Source organism: Vicugna pacos, chromosome 31 (assembly GCF_048564905.1).
Source record: "Vicugna pacos chromosome 31, VicPac4, whole genome shotgun sequence".
NCBI lineage: Eukaryota > Metazoa > Chordata > Mammalia > Artiodactyla > Camelidae > Vicugna > Vicugna pacos.
This window is the reverse complement of record NC_133017.1, coordinates 20,051,289-20,068,181: the sequence shown is the minus strand read 5'-3', so window position 1 is coordinate 20,068,181 and position 16,893 is coordinate 20,051,289. Positions and strand designations below refer to the sequence as shown.

The following is a 16,893-nucleotide window of genomic DNA, read 5'->3' as shown; positions in this document are numbered from 1 at the left end:
TCATAATGGTTCCAGTCTCTGGCCCTTGGTGCTAGAGAGCCAGAAATGTTCTCAGTCCCTAAATTTTTTTAGGATTAAATCCACCTCTGGGGGCAGGAGGAAATGGGGGTTTCTGGCTTGTGGTGAACAGGCAACAAGCCCCAAATAGTAATAGCTTCATTTACTCACTGGATTTTATGCTTTATTCACTGTGTTTTCCATGTGTTTATTCTCATCTAATCATCAAAACAAATTTATGAGGGCGGTATTACTACCCCATTTTTCAGAGGAGAAGAGGAGTGTGGACAGAGGTTGTATAACGAGCTCACAGGCACACAGTACTAGATGTCAGAGTCAGGATCTGAACCCAAGTCTGTCTGTAGTTGACTGTACTGTCTCAACTAAACAAAGATGATTTGAGTTTTTCTCAGTCTGCAGGGTACTCTTGAAGATGCTGTGCCGTCTTACTCTATGCCTTCAACGGGTTTTCCATCTCATAGGATAAGGACGCAGATAAGACCCAACGTGGCAGATGACTGAAGGATGGGTCAAATTCACCAGATTGTAACAGTAAGCAACTGACCAACCAGAAGAGGTGCTGGCATGAAATAATTGGTCCTGCTGTACCGTAGGTACAAGCTGATCAGTAGTCCTAAGTATTGGATAACTGGTTTGAAATCTGTATTCACTCTGAGCAGTCAAATAGGGACGAGGTGAATCGTGGTTATAAGCATCCATCTAGAACATGATTCAGCCTTTCAAAACTCAAATAATAATCAACAGATATCCATGGCCTTGGCATGGGAAATCAGTTTTCCATCCTACCCTAAGTGTCTCCCACACCTCTGAGAGTTCCCCTCATGTGTTTGTGTAACCTTCCATGGGTTCCTCACCTGTGGGCTCCTGGTCTGCTAGGGACAGCCATGTCTTGGTGACTGCCACCATGGCCCCCACCAGGGACTCCGTAGAGAGGCTGCTGCTTTCCCTTTGCTTGAGAAAGACCCATCATCTTAGAGATAGGTCTGCTCACAGAAACCATTTTGCTCCTTAGATTCTGTTTTATTCAGTTCTCAGGGATCTTTATTCTCCCTTACCTGTCTGGGAGAATGTGAGAACATGGTTTAACTCTAGCCTCATTTTTTTAAACCAGTTTTATAGCTGGATTAAAGGAAAATTTATCCCTCAGCCTCCAAATTACAGAATACATATTGAGCTCATACTGTCCTCTCAGACAAAAAGAGAAGGCAGGTTTTAACTCTTGAAAATATTTTTACCTTCCCTAGAGAAACAAGACCGATAAACACACATGTTCTGATGGGAACGGAGAATTAGAGAAGGAGCTTGGAGATCAGCTCTGCCCTTTGATCCTGGTGTGACCTTGCTCAAGTCACTTAACCTTCAGGTTCCCAACTGAAAATAAAAATTGGCCTGGATAATATTTTATTCCCATTCTAGATCTTTTTTTTTTTCTGATTCCACTCAGCACAAGACAACGTGCTAAATGATTTATAACCTACTGTGAGAATGAGACATGAACTGTATGTGTTCCAAGAAGTGGAAGAATCATAATGAACTGGGGGTGTCCCTGGAAGACTTGATGGATGAGAGGGGACTCATTTGGCTTTGAAGAGTAATTAGGTTTGGATTAGTGATAGATAGGAAGATTTTGGTCCATTTCTATCCCAGGTATAAATGAATTGGGTTTTGGAAGTTATCATCTAAAGTGAAATTTTAGTTAGTGGAAGTAGCATGTGGGTGGGTGGATTAAGTATGCACCTTTGATGAATTTGCTGTATTTCTGGCTCTAATTTCTTTTCCTAACACCCAGTTCCATTTCTTGTGCTTTTTCCCTCTGCCCTCTAATCAAAGAACATTTTTGTGTGTGTGCATTTCACCCCTTCTTGCTTTTGAATTCTGAGGGAAAGAAAAGTTTATGTGTGTATTAATAACTGTCCATTGTCTTTCTTTCTGGAACTCCTTTCTCAGTATCTTCAAATCATCCTAAGGCACCTCCTCCATTTGTAGAGTACAGTGGTAGTTAGTCTTCAAAGGCACCCTCGCACCCTCAAAGGACCATGCCTCATGTTAGTCACACTCTTGTATAGCCCTCTCTTCTGGAATCTTGGACTGTCCCTGAAACTCATTCAGTGAGAAGTGATGCTGCTTGACTCCCAAGAATGTCATAAAAATTTTTCATGATTCTTCCTAAATCCTTTGGAAGGTTGTCTTGGAAAACTCCCCATCGGAAACTAGCCACTATGTAAAGAGGATAACCACTAGGTTATTCTGAGACCATCCTGCTGGGAGATGCCCAAGTCATGTGGAGAAGCCTGAGAAGGTGAGACGTCATGTGGGGAGAAAGGTCAGAGGGCACTCAGATGGCTAACGTGTAGGCAAAAAAGTCACCTTGAAAACAGATCTCCCAGCATAGTTGATGCTCCGTCAATCAGAGACAACCCAACCAAGTCATTCCCAAGTCCCTGACCCATCGAATTGTAATCAAACAGAGATAGTTGTTTAAGTTTCTGAGTTGTATGGGGGAAGGGGTAGTTTTTAAGCTGCAGTGGATAACTGGAGCAAGTACCACCAAGCCATAATCTGTTCCAGAAGTGTCTGCTGCATGAGCTTGGAATATATGAAAAATGGTAGTGGAGTGTAAGGTTGGAAAGAGAATTCAGGCCAGACTGTATTATTCTAAGACACTTGGGTTTTTTCCATTAATAATGAAAAACTATTAAAGCTTGATGAGGGGAATGACCTATTTGAATAAAAAATTACCTACAAATCTGGCTGATGCATCAGAGAGGAAAAAACCAGAGCCAGAGAAATCAGTTAGAAAACCCAGGAAAAGAGTAAGGAGGGTGCAAAGTGGGAAAATGGCAGTGGCAGTGGGGAGAGGGGACTGGGCAGAGGGTATTGGCAGTATCATTGTAAGTAGAACCTGACAACTAAGTAATGGGGGTGCGAGGAAGTACAGAGGAGATTCCAAGACAAGCCTGACTTTATAAACCCTGGTGACTTGTAGAGATTCAGCCATTAATAGAACCAGGGGACTTCAGAGAAGGATTAAGTTGGGAAGTGAGGGAGGGAGTGGGGAAGGACAGATGACAATGAATCCAAGTTTTAGATGTTTTGTTAGTTATCTATTGCTGTGTTACAGTATCCTAAAACATAGTGACTTAAAACAACATTTATTATATCACTCAGTTTCTCAAGGTCAGGAATCAAGGAGTGGCTTAGTTGGGTAGCTCTGGCTCAAGATGCCTCCTGAGGTTTCACACTGTCAGCACAGGCTTCTGTTATCCAAAGAGGTGACTGGGTCTGGAGGACCCCCTTCCAAGTTCACTCACGGGGCTGTTGGTAGGAGGTGGTAGTTTCTTGCCATGTGGGCTTCTCACAGTATGGCTTGCTCCAGGGCAAGTGATGAAAGAGAAAGAGGCAGAAAGAGACAGGAGGTGAGAAGAGGAGAGAAAGGAAGAGGGAAAGGAGAGGAAGCGGAAGGGGGGAAAGAGGGAAAGAGGAAAGGAGGGTGGGAGGAAGAGCCCCAAAAGTACACCATAGTCTTTGCTGTGGTCCTAGTATGTGTGCCCCACAAATTCATATGTTGAAACCTAACCCCCAAAGCCATGGTATTAGGAGGTGGATCCTCTGGGAGATGTACGCCCTCATGAATGGGATTATAAAGCAGGCTCCAGGGAGATTCCTTGTGCCTTCCCACCACGTGAGGATACTGCCGGAAATCTGCCACCTGGAAGGGGACCTTCACTGGGTCGTGCTGGCGCTCTGGTCTTGAACTTCCAGCCTCCAGAGCTGTGAGAAACAAATTTCTGTTGTTCATAAACTACCCAGTCTGTGATATTTTGTTACAGCAGCCAGAACAGACTGAGACAGCCTTTCTATATCTTGGAATTGATACCAGCTCTCCTGCTGTCTTCTGTTAGAAGCAAGGCACTAAATCCAGCTTATATCAAAAGGGAGGGAAGTTAAGTTCCACCTCCCTTGAAGGGAGAATTTGTGGATGTATTTTTAGAGCCACTGCAGATGTAAGTTTTAGCTGCTGAGAGTCTGTCTAGGTGAAGACAGTTGGTGGACCTTAGGAAGGGTGCCTGTGGAACTCAGGATTGAGATTGGAGTGCAAATCAGGAGTTGACAAATTACTTTTTGATTTGTATTAGAATTGTAATTTTAGCATCTCCAATGTGCCAGGCGCTCAGCTGAGTGGGGGAATATGGGGTAAGACTAACAAGGTGATGTCTTTTTCCTGCTTACAGCCCAGAGGAAAATTCAGTTAAGTCAACAAGAAGTTAAAAATAGAAAATCTTAATACCCTAGCAATAGGAAATGGGGAGTCAGGGGGTAAAATTTAAGATGTGATCTGGAGGATGTGTAAGAATTAGGATGAAAATGGGGTTAGAAGAGATTCATAGAAACCAGCATAAGGATAACATGGAAACCAGGAAAAAAGGATGCTGCCTAGGAGACGGATAGCTGGGCTGCTCATCAGCAGAGTCTGGCCCGTGGACCTACTTTATTTGGCTTGAATTCTCTTTTCTTTTTTTAAAAAATGAAATAGTTGCCAGTGTTTAAAAGTCCTGGCTTTCTACTTTCTCTAGAAATTTACATCTTTATGGCACATCCTGCTGATGCTGAGATGAGGCTGCCTTCCTCTGAAGGCTGTTCACTCCCTAGTTTACCATTCTCCCCTCTACTCACAGTTAATACCAGTGCCATTACCAGTGCAAAGTCCTGCTCGCTGTCTCACTTACGCTGTCTTGACTGGCTTGTTTTATTCATCTACATTCTCTGCCTTGCTCTGGTTGACATGTAAGTTTGCAATCCTAGACTTGATGTTGGGATGTGCCATCATTCATAGAGTTATTTACATCATCCCATCCTAAGTCTGCCATCCAATCCAGGGTGATGGCAGATGTGGGACGGGAGAAAAACCACCGAAGAGGGATTCTAGAGGGCATGGCAGAAAGGTCTGGAAGGGGAAGGACGTTTGGCAGAGCGGTCAGAGGAGCAGAAGCACTTGGCTATATTAGGATAAAATGATGGAGAGGTCAGTGTTTGGGATGATAATCAGGGTTGTGAGACATGGTGAGCGCAGCCAGCCACACTCTCTCCAAAAGAGTAAGTCCTGGCAGCCCCCTGACAGATGATGAAGATAAAAACAGCCAGGGTTACTGAGCACTGACTGTATGCCCTGCCCTCTTCTGAGTGCTTCATATGCCCGACCTCAGCTCACTCTCCCAGTAGCTCTAGGAGGAGGTACTAGTACTATATTGTCTTTTTTTGCAGATGAGGAAACCGAGGCAGAAATGAATTGAGCTGTTATAGTTAGACAGCAGCAGGACAGGATTTTACCCCAGGCTCTGGGACTCTGGAGCCTGAGCTCTCAATCCCCATCCTGGGGCGAGGAAAGTAGAGAGCAGCCTCAGAATAAACCAGCTAAGACCTGGAGTAACTGCATTTGTGAGAGATTCCTCTCCTCTGGGGGATGTGGAGACTCCAGTCTCTCTGGAAGGAGGTCGCTTCACTCTGGATGAATTGTGTGTTCTCAGCTTTAGTTTATTTTGATTTGGGGGCAGGCTCCAGGGAGAGGAGAGGCTATCAATCTGAGGCTGCTGGGAACAGATTCCCAAGACATGGTGAGGGGGACCGACCTTGTGTGTGAAGGCGATCTCAGACAGCACCTCGGTGGTCAGATGCCTGGTTTTTCAAGGCTGAACTAAATGCACAATCCAACCCAAGATATTTGCAAATCCACATCTGTTACTAGTCACAAGCCCTTCTTAGTGGAAGGTCCAGCCTTGAGCTTGATCTGTTGGGGTCTTGAGATGTCAAAGATGGCTCATGGTATGCAGCCATCAGTGGGAGGCTGGTGGTTGGAATTAAGCCTCAGGGTATGTCCTGACCTCGCCAGCACAACTGGACATAGTCAATCCTTACAGCCTACTGTTCTTTGCTTCCAGCTCTGTCTTAGTGATAAATTCACTCTAGAATGAAAATCTTGAAATTCTTATGGCTAAAGCTTCGTCTTTCCTAGGCTAGGTTTCTCACAGAGGTGATAATCAAATTCACAGGAGCAGATAACTTTAACTGTAAACGTAGTTTGTCGATATGGATCTTTGGAGTATGGTTTGGTTTATCTCTAGGCCCTTCTTGAGTCCTGGGGACACTCTGAAGAAAAAACATGAACCCTTCTGGCTCCTGATTTTGGTAATTATCCTTAGCACTGGCTGCCAAGATTTCCCAGCCGTATGATGCCAGTTTTCTTTCTCGTTCTTTCTTCTTTTGCTGAATCAGAAAAAAAGCCTTAGGACAGAAACTGTCTCTTTTGCAACATTTGCCCAACATATGCATCTCAGGCTAACTGACAGCAGTATTGCTGTGGCAGTTTGGACTACCAGGAAATAACTTTTTCACAGTTGGAGACATGCTTAAATAATAAAAGTGAGCTGTCATCCCTGGGTTAGGGGTGAAGGAGCTATTTATAGATGAGCCAAAAAAAAAAAATCTCTAGTGTGATAACTCACATTATTGTACAAGGACAATGGAAAAATTCTTCAGGAGATAGATAGCATAAAAGGGATTTAAAATTAACCTCATCACATTTTATTCATCAAGACCTTAAGTGGATGCTTTTTTTTTTTATGAAGGCCATGTAATTTTTATTTCTTTTACTTTTTTTTTGGAAAGATAAAACAGCAAGCCATTTAAATAACTATGCTGGGTCACAAATTGTCATCCTATGGGCATATCTTGCCTGGAGACCTATTTGTTTTGCTCAATAAATATTTTATAAAATGTAAGTTGAAGTCCTGAGGCTGGGCTTGGACTCTGGAGTTCACTGCAGTTTGGACTACTCTTGACTGTTGTGCCCGTGGGCATCCAAGGGTGTGATTCCTGCTCTGGGTCTTCCAATGCCCTGTGCAGACCAGGTCTGTTCTCGGCCCTATGCCTTTGCCTTGCGTGTTGCAGCCCCAGCTAGTGTATTTTTCCCTTACCCCTTTTTTTCTAATCCAAATCTTAGGTGTCTCATCCACTGCTGCTAAGAAGCCTTCTCAGGCTATTTGGGCCCATGGTAATCTTTCCCTTTCCTGTCTTCCCAACATGTGTAATTTCCAAATACAAGGGGGAAACAGAGGAAATGTGATCATTAAAAAGTGTGATGACAATGTTTTGACAAGATTTAAGATCCCTAGGCAGATACCATGCCATCTTATTGAAGATTCACGCCCTAGTGTCAGACACGGATATGATACCTTGGAGATCATTTGACTGTCTTGCATTTCATATTTACTTGGGTCATGTATTATAAAACGTCAAATAATGAACAACTAGGGGAGAGAGAGAGGAGAGACAGAGACACAGACACAGACAGAGACAGGGAGAGAGCTTGAGAGAGAGGAGGAAGGAAGGAAAGAGGAAAGAAAAAAAAGAATAGAAAGAGAAAGAAGGAGAAAGAAGGAATGAATTTGGAGCAATATAATTGTTAAAGAATCACCAAGATTAAAATTTGATCAGACCTTAAAGTATGTCTAGTGATTCCGCCCTCATTTTGGCACAGGAAGTTGAGGTGACTATTTCAAGGTCATACTGCTAGTTAATGGAAGGGTGGAACTAGTAATATAGTCTGCAAATTCCTGTGCCAGTGTCATTTCTTCTCTCTCTCTCCCCCCTTCCCTTCCTCCTTCCTACCCCTGAAGCCTGTGTGAGTACGTGTGTGTGAGTGAGCGGGGGTGTGCACGTGTGTGTAAGCATGCGCACAACAGTAGACACAGAGGATGCTTTGGAAGCCTCTTTATAACAAAAGCCCACTGATACACCGTAAATCTTTTCATGTTAATGGATATTGGATGAACTGAAGGTGTAATATTAGGAATTTATGGTTAATTTGAATTGACAAGGGCAGGGAATGCAAGGATGCGTTTTAGAAAAGTTTTCATCTGTAATGGTTAAATGTGTCAAAAACCCTTCAGCTAACTAGAAAGGGTGGCTCTCCAGACTGCCTCCTTCCCCGAAGTTGACAGATAGTTAAGCTTTTACTGCATTTCCATCAGTTAGGAAATACGATGCCTCAGCCTGCCGGAATCTTGGGAGCCGCAGAGGGAGGCTCCAGGTGGAAGGGGTGCCCTTGCAGAAGGCTTCTCTTGCCTTCCTGCTCTGTGAGTTGGGGGGACTGATACGCAGCTGTTCTCCAGATGCCGGCTCTTCCCCAGAAGCAGCTGTGTCTCAGCAGGGGCCCCTTCTATCAGTGTGACGACCTGCTGAGGGCTTTGGAACTCTTCCAGATGTAAGGCATGTTGAGGCTATAAAACATAATCATTAGCATCATCTCCGTTTTCGTTTGAGAGTCTCAGCTGTTAAAGTTTCTTGTACAGGTTTAGGGCTTAATTGTTCTCATTTTTCTTCATAGGGAGCTGCTTTTAGACAGCCTGGGTTCTTCCCCTTGGAGCCGCTGCTTTCCTAAAAAGAAAGAAAGAATAGCTTATGAGTAATGTTCCTTGCTTCTGGCAGGCTGAGAAGATTGAGATGAGGGAGCAGTCTTTTCCCAGCTGCAGTTATATGTGTCTGCAAGCTGCACATGATCATCTATGGCTTTCTTTTGCTGAATCACAGGGCTTTCTTTTGCTGAATTCATTTGGAATCCATTTCTTCTTTCTTTTTTTTCTTTTCTTCCTCCCAACCCTTTGTCAACACAGCCCCTCACTTACATATCGCCTGGAGAGAATCTCTTGTTACTTCATTTTTCTTGAGATCTATGCTCTGTTCAAGAGGGGGAATATATGTATATATATTTTGTAGGGGAAAAGGCTGTTACTTGAAGACTAAAAAGCTAATGTTTCTTTGCAAGAAGTTCAAAAAGGGATTTCAGATCAAATTGGAGAAAATTGGAAACATGGAATTTGTAGATCTGTGGAAACATTAACCAAAGAAACAGATTAAATAATGACCTTGAATATATTTGCCCATAGAAATTCATCTTACTGGTTTATACTGTAGCCGTTTGTGTCTTAGAAAACCAATTTCTCAGTGCAGAGCCTCAGAATCACACTGAGTTTCCATGACAGGATTAGAAGGACTCGCACAACCCCACACTGATCTTCACAGGCAGGCAACTAGGGTATCAGCGGCAAGTGTCTCGTGCCAGGAACTGCTGAGAAGCATTTGTTCACACAGGGAGCTTGATAATTGGCCACAGGACAGAGACTTCTGCATCCTAATATCTAAATTTCCTGCAATGTTTTACGAGTCTTGAATCTGACATTCAGAATGTTCCTGTCCGTTTCCCAGACAGTTTATAAGATGCTGGACGGGCTTTGGCTACAGACGTCTCCTGACGCTGGGTCCTGGACTAGGTGCGCTTGAGAGCCACTCTAAGCCTGTCTTCTCCAGTGGGCTAGAGTCCCTGCAGAGAGAGGCACAGAGGCTGGGCTGTGGGTGCTGAACTTTAAGTCAGAAGCTCTATTTCACCTAACAACATAAACCAGTATGCATAGTAAGATCCCATTTTTAAAAAAAGTACATATACACATATCTGTTAATCTATAAAATGTTTATTTCAAAGAAGATTGTGAAACGCAAAGCTAACACTGGTTTTTGTCTGGATGATAAGATTATAGATGAGTTTTTTCTTTGTATTACAAAGAAATAATATTTTGAATTTATAAAATAGCCCTTTTTTTTAGATTTTTTTGTATTGTATGATTTTTTTTTACAATAAACATGTTACCTTTATAATCAGAAAATATCTAAAGATGTATATGAATCTACTATATGCCTGAACCCCAAATTAGCGTCAGACTTGGACAGGATCAGTGTTGAGATTCTTTCCTCTACGAATCTATTCAAATATCATTTACTCAGGAAATCCACTCTGTGTGCCATAAAAGTTAGTTCAGGCAGAACCTAGGTAGAACCCAGATTGACCATTTTGTCCTCAGTGATGCTGATGGATTTCCTCTAATACCCGTAATTTTATATCTTGTTTTAGCTGGTTATGTGGTGAATTCAGTTGTCAAAACTCTGAATTCTCTTAAGGTCTGTCCATTTTATTGTTAATTATATACCAGTAAAAAAGAAATAAGAATTAAAAGTCAATGTAGGGTGGAATGTGCTTTTTCCAGACCTTTGTAATGTCTATCAGATTATGCCACAATTTTTGAATGACCAGGTCAGGAAAAACTCCTGGTGGGGACAGGGTATTAGCCTGTTCTTTATGTTGTGCCAGAACCAAACTATGAGATGGAGTTGATTTCCCTAGGTTGAAAAATAGGATAATAATAACATTAGGAAAAGCCATTAGGCCAGCTCTTCTCTAAGAAACAGAAGACATGGTATCTAAGACACAGTGTCTCTCCTGATGGAAGAAATCCGAGTTCAGGAAGGAAGGCCCAGAGCAAAGTCCATTAGGTGTCGTGATTGGGAGAGTGACACATGAGAACGGAGTGAGAGACTGAGTGACATGAACATGAAGGTTCCAGAGCATCATCTGGAATTAGAACTCTAAGGAGAAGTTAGTTGCTGGAGGCCCCAGATGCAGTATTGGACACTGTGCCTGAATGTGTCCTCCCAAAGGCACTCAGCAGCCACTGTGTTAATGGTCTCTGAAGCTCCAGAGAAGTGAACAGCTTGGACTTTCCACTTACTGACTGCATCAGCTTTGTGCCTCACTGGCCTGTGAATTCAAAGGAGGACACTGTGAAAGGAATAATTTAAATTTCTCCAGATCAGGCTAACTCCCTGAAAAAGGTGGAAACTTAAACAACCTCACTCAGTTCCCTGCTACCCTCAATAACTCCCATGTGCTTGATATCATTTGAGGGCAGCCCCAGACCTCTGCTATTGCCATCGTGCCCTTCTGGGTGCCCTTGCTCTATCCCAGCATTACCAACCCAGCAAGTACCAGAGTAGCAGAAGTGGGGAGAAGCTGGGCCAAATGATTGGACTTGGAGATTCAGCCAGGAATCAGCCCCACTATGTGAACTGCCAATATAAACTGGTAGTAAATAGCTTAGCCCACCTGTCGTTGAAGGGGGTCTGTGATTCTTTTTTTTTTTTAATAGGAACCAAATCCACTTTTTGCAGCCCTGACCCTCCCTGAACCTCCCTACTGAGCTGAGACCTTGAAAAGCAGGCAGCGTGCTCAGTGTGCCTGCTCTCTGCTTCTCTTTATCACATGGGCATCAGAGCAGAGTAGCTTAGCTCCCTTGCCTCAAGAAAAAAAATTCCCTTAGCTCTGCTAGCGAATCTCTCTACTGGGCTCAGACCTGAATCCTCAGGCTCAGAAGGGAACTGATATCTGAAGTCAGACACCAGACTCTCCATTTCCCAATCTTACCCTCACCCACCTTGGAATGCACACACTCACGTGCTCAAAATCTTCAGCAAAGATCTCCTATGCAAGTAACTTATGGTGGCCGCAGCTATCAGTCATCACACAGGCCAGATGCTCAGACGTATCCGAATCCCACTGTTGGCTCCAGCCGAACCTCTGCCTCACTATCCAGCTGGAGCAGCAAGATTAACACGTGGAAAGATTAACGCACAATCCAAGACAGACTGTAATCAAACGCTAGACAAAATATACGTACTCGAAGCTCTGTGAGATTTCAGGCCCAGGAAAGGTCCTTACAGGCTAGTGTTGTTCAGAAACATTGCACATGAGGATGGCAGTATGCTGAGTCCTAGAGCAATGGCAAGATTTTGATGGGAGGGATCCTGTGCCATTAATTCTACTTGAGGGATGTTTTAACACTCATGTCCTCATGGAGGTCACTTTATGAGTTTTCTGATTTCAGGATTTTAATTGAAACCAGATTGCTGCCCTATTTTTCCCCCTGTCCTCTGGCACTAGAGAGAGAAGCCTTTGAGTTCCATTTTCATGCTTCAGTGTGTTGAAGTGATCGGGTAAGAGATGTAGTTCCTTAGACCAAAGTGGAAGCTGCAGAGACAGTAAGAAGTTACTGGATTTTAGTCTTGGCTGACGAATTGGATGTGAAGGTGAGGAAAAGACAGGAGTTAAAAATGATTGCAAGAGTTTTGGTCTGATGGCTTTGGAGGAGGAAGGCCCCACCGCCTTGGATACAGAAGGCTGCAGGTTGAAGATGTGTTTGAGGGGAGAAGATTAGGAGTTCTATTTTGGATATTTTCAGTTTGGTGTCCACATGGAGATACCCAGCAGCCAGTTACATATATGAGTCTGGAGGGCAGTGGAAAGGTTTGGGATGGAGATACAAAACTGAAGTCGCTGGCATTGAGATGGCCTCTAAAAACCACCTAAAAATGAGAGGAGATGGAAAAGAGGCTAAGTCCCAGGCCTGAGCCCTGAGCTGAGGGGACAAGCCAACATTCTCAATGGTTGATGTGTACTCTGGGTCCTTGGACTCCCCTTTCCTTCATGCTGCTTCCAGCCCGGGTTCTGGAGTCCAGTGAGCTGCCATGTGGTGTCTGCCGGGCACTGAGCAATTTTCTTCTGGTGTGCACGACATCCACAGACCCCACCACCTGGGCCAGGCACCACTGCCATCTGCTGGGCACTTGTGGGGCTTCTCCTGGGTACACCTGCACCCTCTGGATGCCACAATGCTGTCTCTTGCAGAGCTGTTTTTGTCTTGGGTGAGTGAGGTCTCAGAGGTTGGTGGGGAGGGTGATGATGTGGGGGGCATAGAGGTTTACCAAAGCAGTCCAGCTTATGGCCCCAAATGTAGCAGCTGAAAACTCCAAATTCTCCCTCCTGCAGCCATCTACCCCGATCACATCCACAGGATTCAGAGTTTAGTGACAGCACCACTCTTACATTAGGGTTGTCCCTTCCCTGACCCCATTGGCCATTCTTATCTGTTTGACCTTCTCTTCCCTTGGAATGAATTCTCCCCTGGGAGGTTTCTTCATCATTCATTCAAATAGACATTTGGCAAGTTTACCACATTGGTTTGCCAGACATGCCTAGATAGGCACCAGTCCCAGCAGTGGGGCTTTTAGGCATTTATGGGTCCTAAGTTCAGGCTTTTTAAATTTCCTATGAGAACACATCTCACATATTAGTTACTCTGAAGTCTACTGGTTTTGAGTGCCACATACCTGATTTATAGTCACTTGCAAAAAGATGCTGCTGATGGGTATCTCCTGATGGGTAGGTAATATTTTCTGAAACCTCTTTGATCATTAGCCTGAAGGAAACAAAGCTTCATCCAGCATCAGCGAGGACAGGGTGCTTATACGGCAGGTGCTGGCCGTTTGCCGTGTAGCTGGTTTAGAGGTGAATGTATGTGGAAGTCTTCTAGATGGTTGTTATGCTTTTACATGGTGAACGGTGCTTAAAAGTGTGTGGCGATGTGACTACTGAAATCACATTTTGATTCATTTTATTAATTTTTATTCTGCTCATGCTTTTTAAAATTTTCAAAATAAAAGTTTCAAAGTTTAAAAAAATTATATTACTGTTAGCAATCTATGTAGGACTTAACAAATACTTGTTTTTAAAGGGGGCAGGCCCCACAGAAGATTTTGTCCATGTGCATATTTTACTGGCTATACCACTTTCCCCACTATGTTACCTGTAGATCTGCTGAGACAAGGCTGACACTCTGCTGGTTAAGTGTTTATTCTGACTGCTATGCATCCTCTCTGATGAGGCCATGTCAACGTCACATCAGTCAGTAAATATTTTAAGTATCATCCCTGGTTTTAGATAGAGCCATTAACCTACTGATGCAGTAATTTACATTTTATAGAATGATTTTACATACTTATCACACTGGAATATTATAACAACCTATGAGGTAAATGGGGGAGATGTAATATTCATGACTTTCATTTGAAAGGTAAGTCAGAGTCACAATGATCGTGCCCCAAATTATCCATAAGAAAATACTGACCTCATCTTTAGAACTCAGCGCTTTTGATCCCTAGGAAAATGTTCTGTCCATTAGGCAGCCCTCCCTTCTGAAGTTTCTTCTGCCCTTTTTGTCATTATCCACATAGACTTTGGTTTCTCTTCAGAGTTACTGTAAAGGAGGAAAAGTAGAAATTTTTCCTAGTACATATTTCCCACAATTCCTTTTTTTTTTTTTTAAAGTGACATCTCTTCCCCATTCTGGGTTTGTGCGTTTGGGAGGAATGTCCTATTTACATGGAAAAATTAGGATGTGAATTTATAGGCTGATGTACAGGCTAGAGGAGGGGAGTGTTTTGTGGGTGATGACAGGTCTGTGAGGGATGTGAGGTTGTGAGCAGGTGTGTGAGAGGGTGTGATAGAGCACAGTGATGTCAGGCTGAGTAACATTTCCTCTGCACAGGGTAATTTACTATGGGACACTTGACACAGCAGGAAATGGGGGAGTAGATAGAGTAAGAACAGCTGGAACACCTGGAGAAACTATATACATGGAGGGGACTGTGGATTCAACATCTTCATTTCATTTGCTACCTGGTAGTGTTTGTTATCTTTCTTTGGCTGTCTCAATTTTTTTTTTCCTAACTGCATGCCAAGCTTCCAGATGGAAGAAATGGTATTTTGCCTCATTTTATCCCTGCAGTGTCTGGCCAGCGCTAGGAACACTGCGTGTGTTTAGAACTCATTGTTAATTGATTGATTCCTGCCATTCCCAGTGGTCATATATCTTATTGCTCTGCAAGCTGTAGTTTAAAAAATCCGTGAGCCCCAATAAGGGAAATCAGTTAACAATTGCTGCTTCCCTTAACTCTTAAAGAATCCAAACACAGTAATGCTGTCATTTTGGTCGGTAAATAGATTTTTTTAGACAAAAATTTAACAAAAAGCTGAATAAACATTTTGGAAAGTCTGGCCAAAATAGTGTCTCTCAGGGAGGTTTTGTTTACCTAACCTTAATAATTCTATGGAATTAATTTCTTTTCTGAGATTTGCCCCATGACCCTTCTCATCCCAGATTTTTCTAATTATTATTTTCTAGAAGTAGAAACTTTGTGGCAGAAAGAATAAAATGTAAGTTCCTTGAAGGTAAGGACTTGGCACAAAAAAGATGATTGTAGTAGACTGCAAAAATGGCCACAAATTCTTCTTCTCCCTCTTCTGTAGCCCCTTGTAATTGATTTTATAGTTCTTATCACATTTAGAATCTCTTTCTCCACACTTTAAATCTGGGCTGAATTTTTGTCAATGTCCCATTTTTGTCAATGAGACATTAATTAACGTGATGCAAGCAGAGACTCAAAAAGTGCTTTTTCATTGAGATTTTGCTCTCTTGCTACTCTTGCAATTCTGAGTTGCCACGTGAACAAGTCCAGGCTCGCTGACCACATAAGAGACATGCTGCCCTCTGTTGACCCAGTTAACAGCCAGCCACCCCTCAAGAAGCAGAGCCACCTTGGCTGAATGACAGCTGACTGAAGGCACATGAAAGAACCCCAGCCGAGATTAGCAGAAGAACCACACAGCTGAGCCCTGCCCAGATTGCCACTCTGCCCAGTTGTGAGCTAAATAAATAGTTGGTATTTTAAGGTACTAAGTTTGGGATAGTTTTAGAGCAAAAGCCAACTAACACAGTGCTCACTAAACATTTCCTGAATAGATAATGAATGAAACAGGTTGTTATTTTATTCGGTCTCCTCATTCCACAGGTAAAGAAATGAAAGTCAGAATAGTTAAATAACTTGGCTAATATTTGACAGCCAGTTAGTGGAGGGGCCAGTATAAAATATCTGTTCTTTTCTTTTAAAATGATGTTCTGTCTCCTTAATGATGTTGTAAGCCCCTTGAGACCAGGAACCTCTACTTCTTTAAATCAGCAATGTCTAGCATATTTTATGCATTTTCTCCTTAAAAATTACTTTTGCATGCACACAGCTCACAGGAGAAGAGATATAGAAACTTTAGTGAAAAGTAACTCTCTCTCCTGCCCCTTTTCCCAAATGACCTGATTTTCCTGCCCCCTCCACCTCAAGAGGCATTTACTGTCAAAAGTATTTTTGTTTGCTTGTTGGTTTTGTCTTGTGTACTGATGTAGATATGGTGTGTATTGATGGTCCGTCCTACATAGATGATGGTGACTAAAACTCAGGACTTGTTTGCTTTCAAAAATCAGGGAACAGAGAGTGGAAGTAATTAAGAGAATCCTGTCTCCCAGCCATCTGCTACACGATCTACAAAGCCACACCATTTGTGGAGACAAAGTTGAGACAAAAGAATCAAGGCTGATCAGAGTAAATGCATCTTTTAGGTTTTTGTGATTCATATCGGTCCTAGTAAAGCTGAGGAAAACAATAGCAACATGAGAACTTAAGGGTTTCCCTGGACCCTGGTCAAGCTCTGTGTCCTTAAATGTTTTCTCTGGGTCAGAAACAACAGAAATGTATCTCCAAAGCATAAGACTCAAAGGGATGGCCTTGGTCTGCTATACAGTTGACCCCTGAACAACACAGGGGTTAAGGATGCCAACCCTCTGTCCTGTCAAAAATCCATTTTTATTATTACTTGTATTACTTGTAGGCGGCCCTCCCTGTATGTAGTTCCTCTGTATTCAGGGTTCCACATCCACAGATTCAGCAATCCCTGATTGTACAGAACTGCAGTATTTACTGATGAAAAAAAATCCTTGTAGTACCAGACTGGTGTACTCCAAACCACGCTGTTCACGGGCCAGCCATACTGTAGGAAGAAGCGTAATAGCTGTACACAGAGAAGACTAACATGCAGAGGAAGACACAACAAAGGAGAAAGGGGAGAATCCCAGGACAAGTCAAGATGGATGAGGCTTTCAACAGTTTCAAATGTGGCAGAGAAACTAAAAGGACAAAGCCTGAAAAGGGGTGTAGGGGTCGTTGAAAGGACACTATTACCCCATGGAAATATAATACATTTCAGTAGCAGCCAAGAGGTAAAAGCCAGATAGCTGGGGATTAGGAAGTGAGGGCAGGCAGGAAGAA

At 43.0% G+C, this 16,893-nt stretch overlaps 1 protein-coding gene across 22 annotated transcripts in view; it reads left to right on the top strand.

Annotated features, from left to right (window-relative positions):
• Nucleotides 1-16,893, top strand: part of ADAM28 (ADAM metallopeptidase domain 28) — a 308,912-nt gene that overhangs the window by 42,549 nt on the left and 249,470 nt on the right. For 12 of the 22 annotated variants that reach the window (XR_012066056.1, XR_012066064.1, XR_012066057.1 and 9 more), the window contains one exon: nt 411-549. The exons of 4 other annotated variants lie outside the window; for them this stretch is intronic. The gene's annotated coding sequence lies outside the window, so the exon portion shown is untranslated. Of the gene's footprint in view, nt 1-410; nt 550-15,397; nt 15,470-16,893 lie in introns of those variants that run through there. 6 more of the 22 variants (XR_012066069.1, XR_012066065.1, XR_012066058.1 and 3 more) reach the window with 3 other exon arrangements.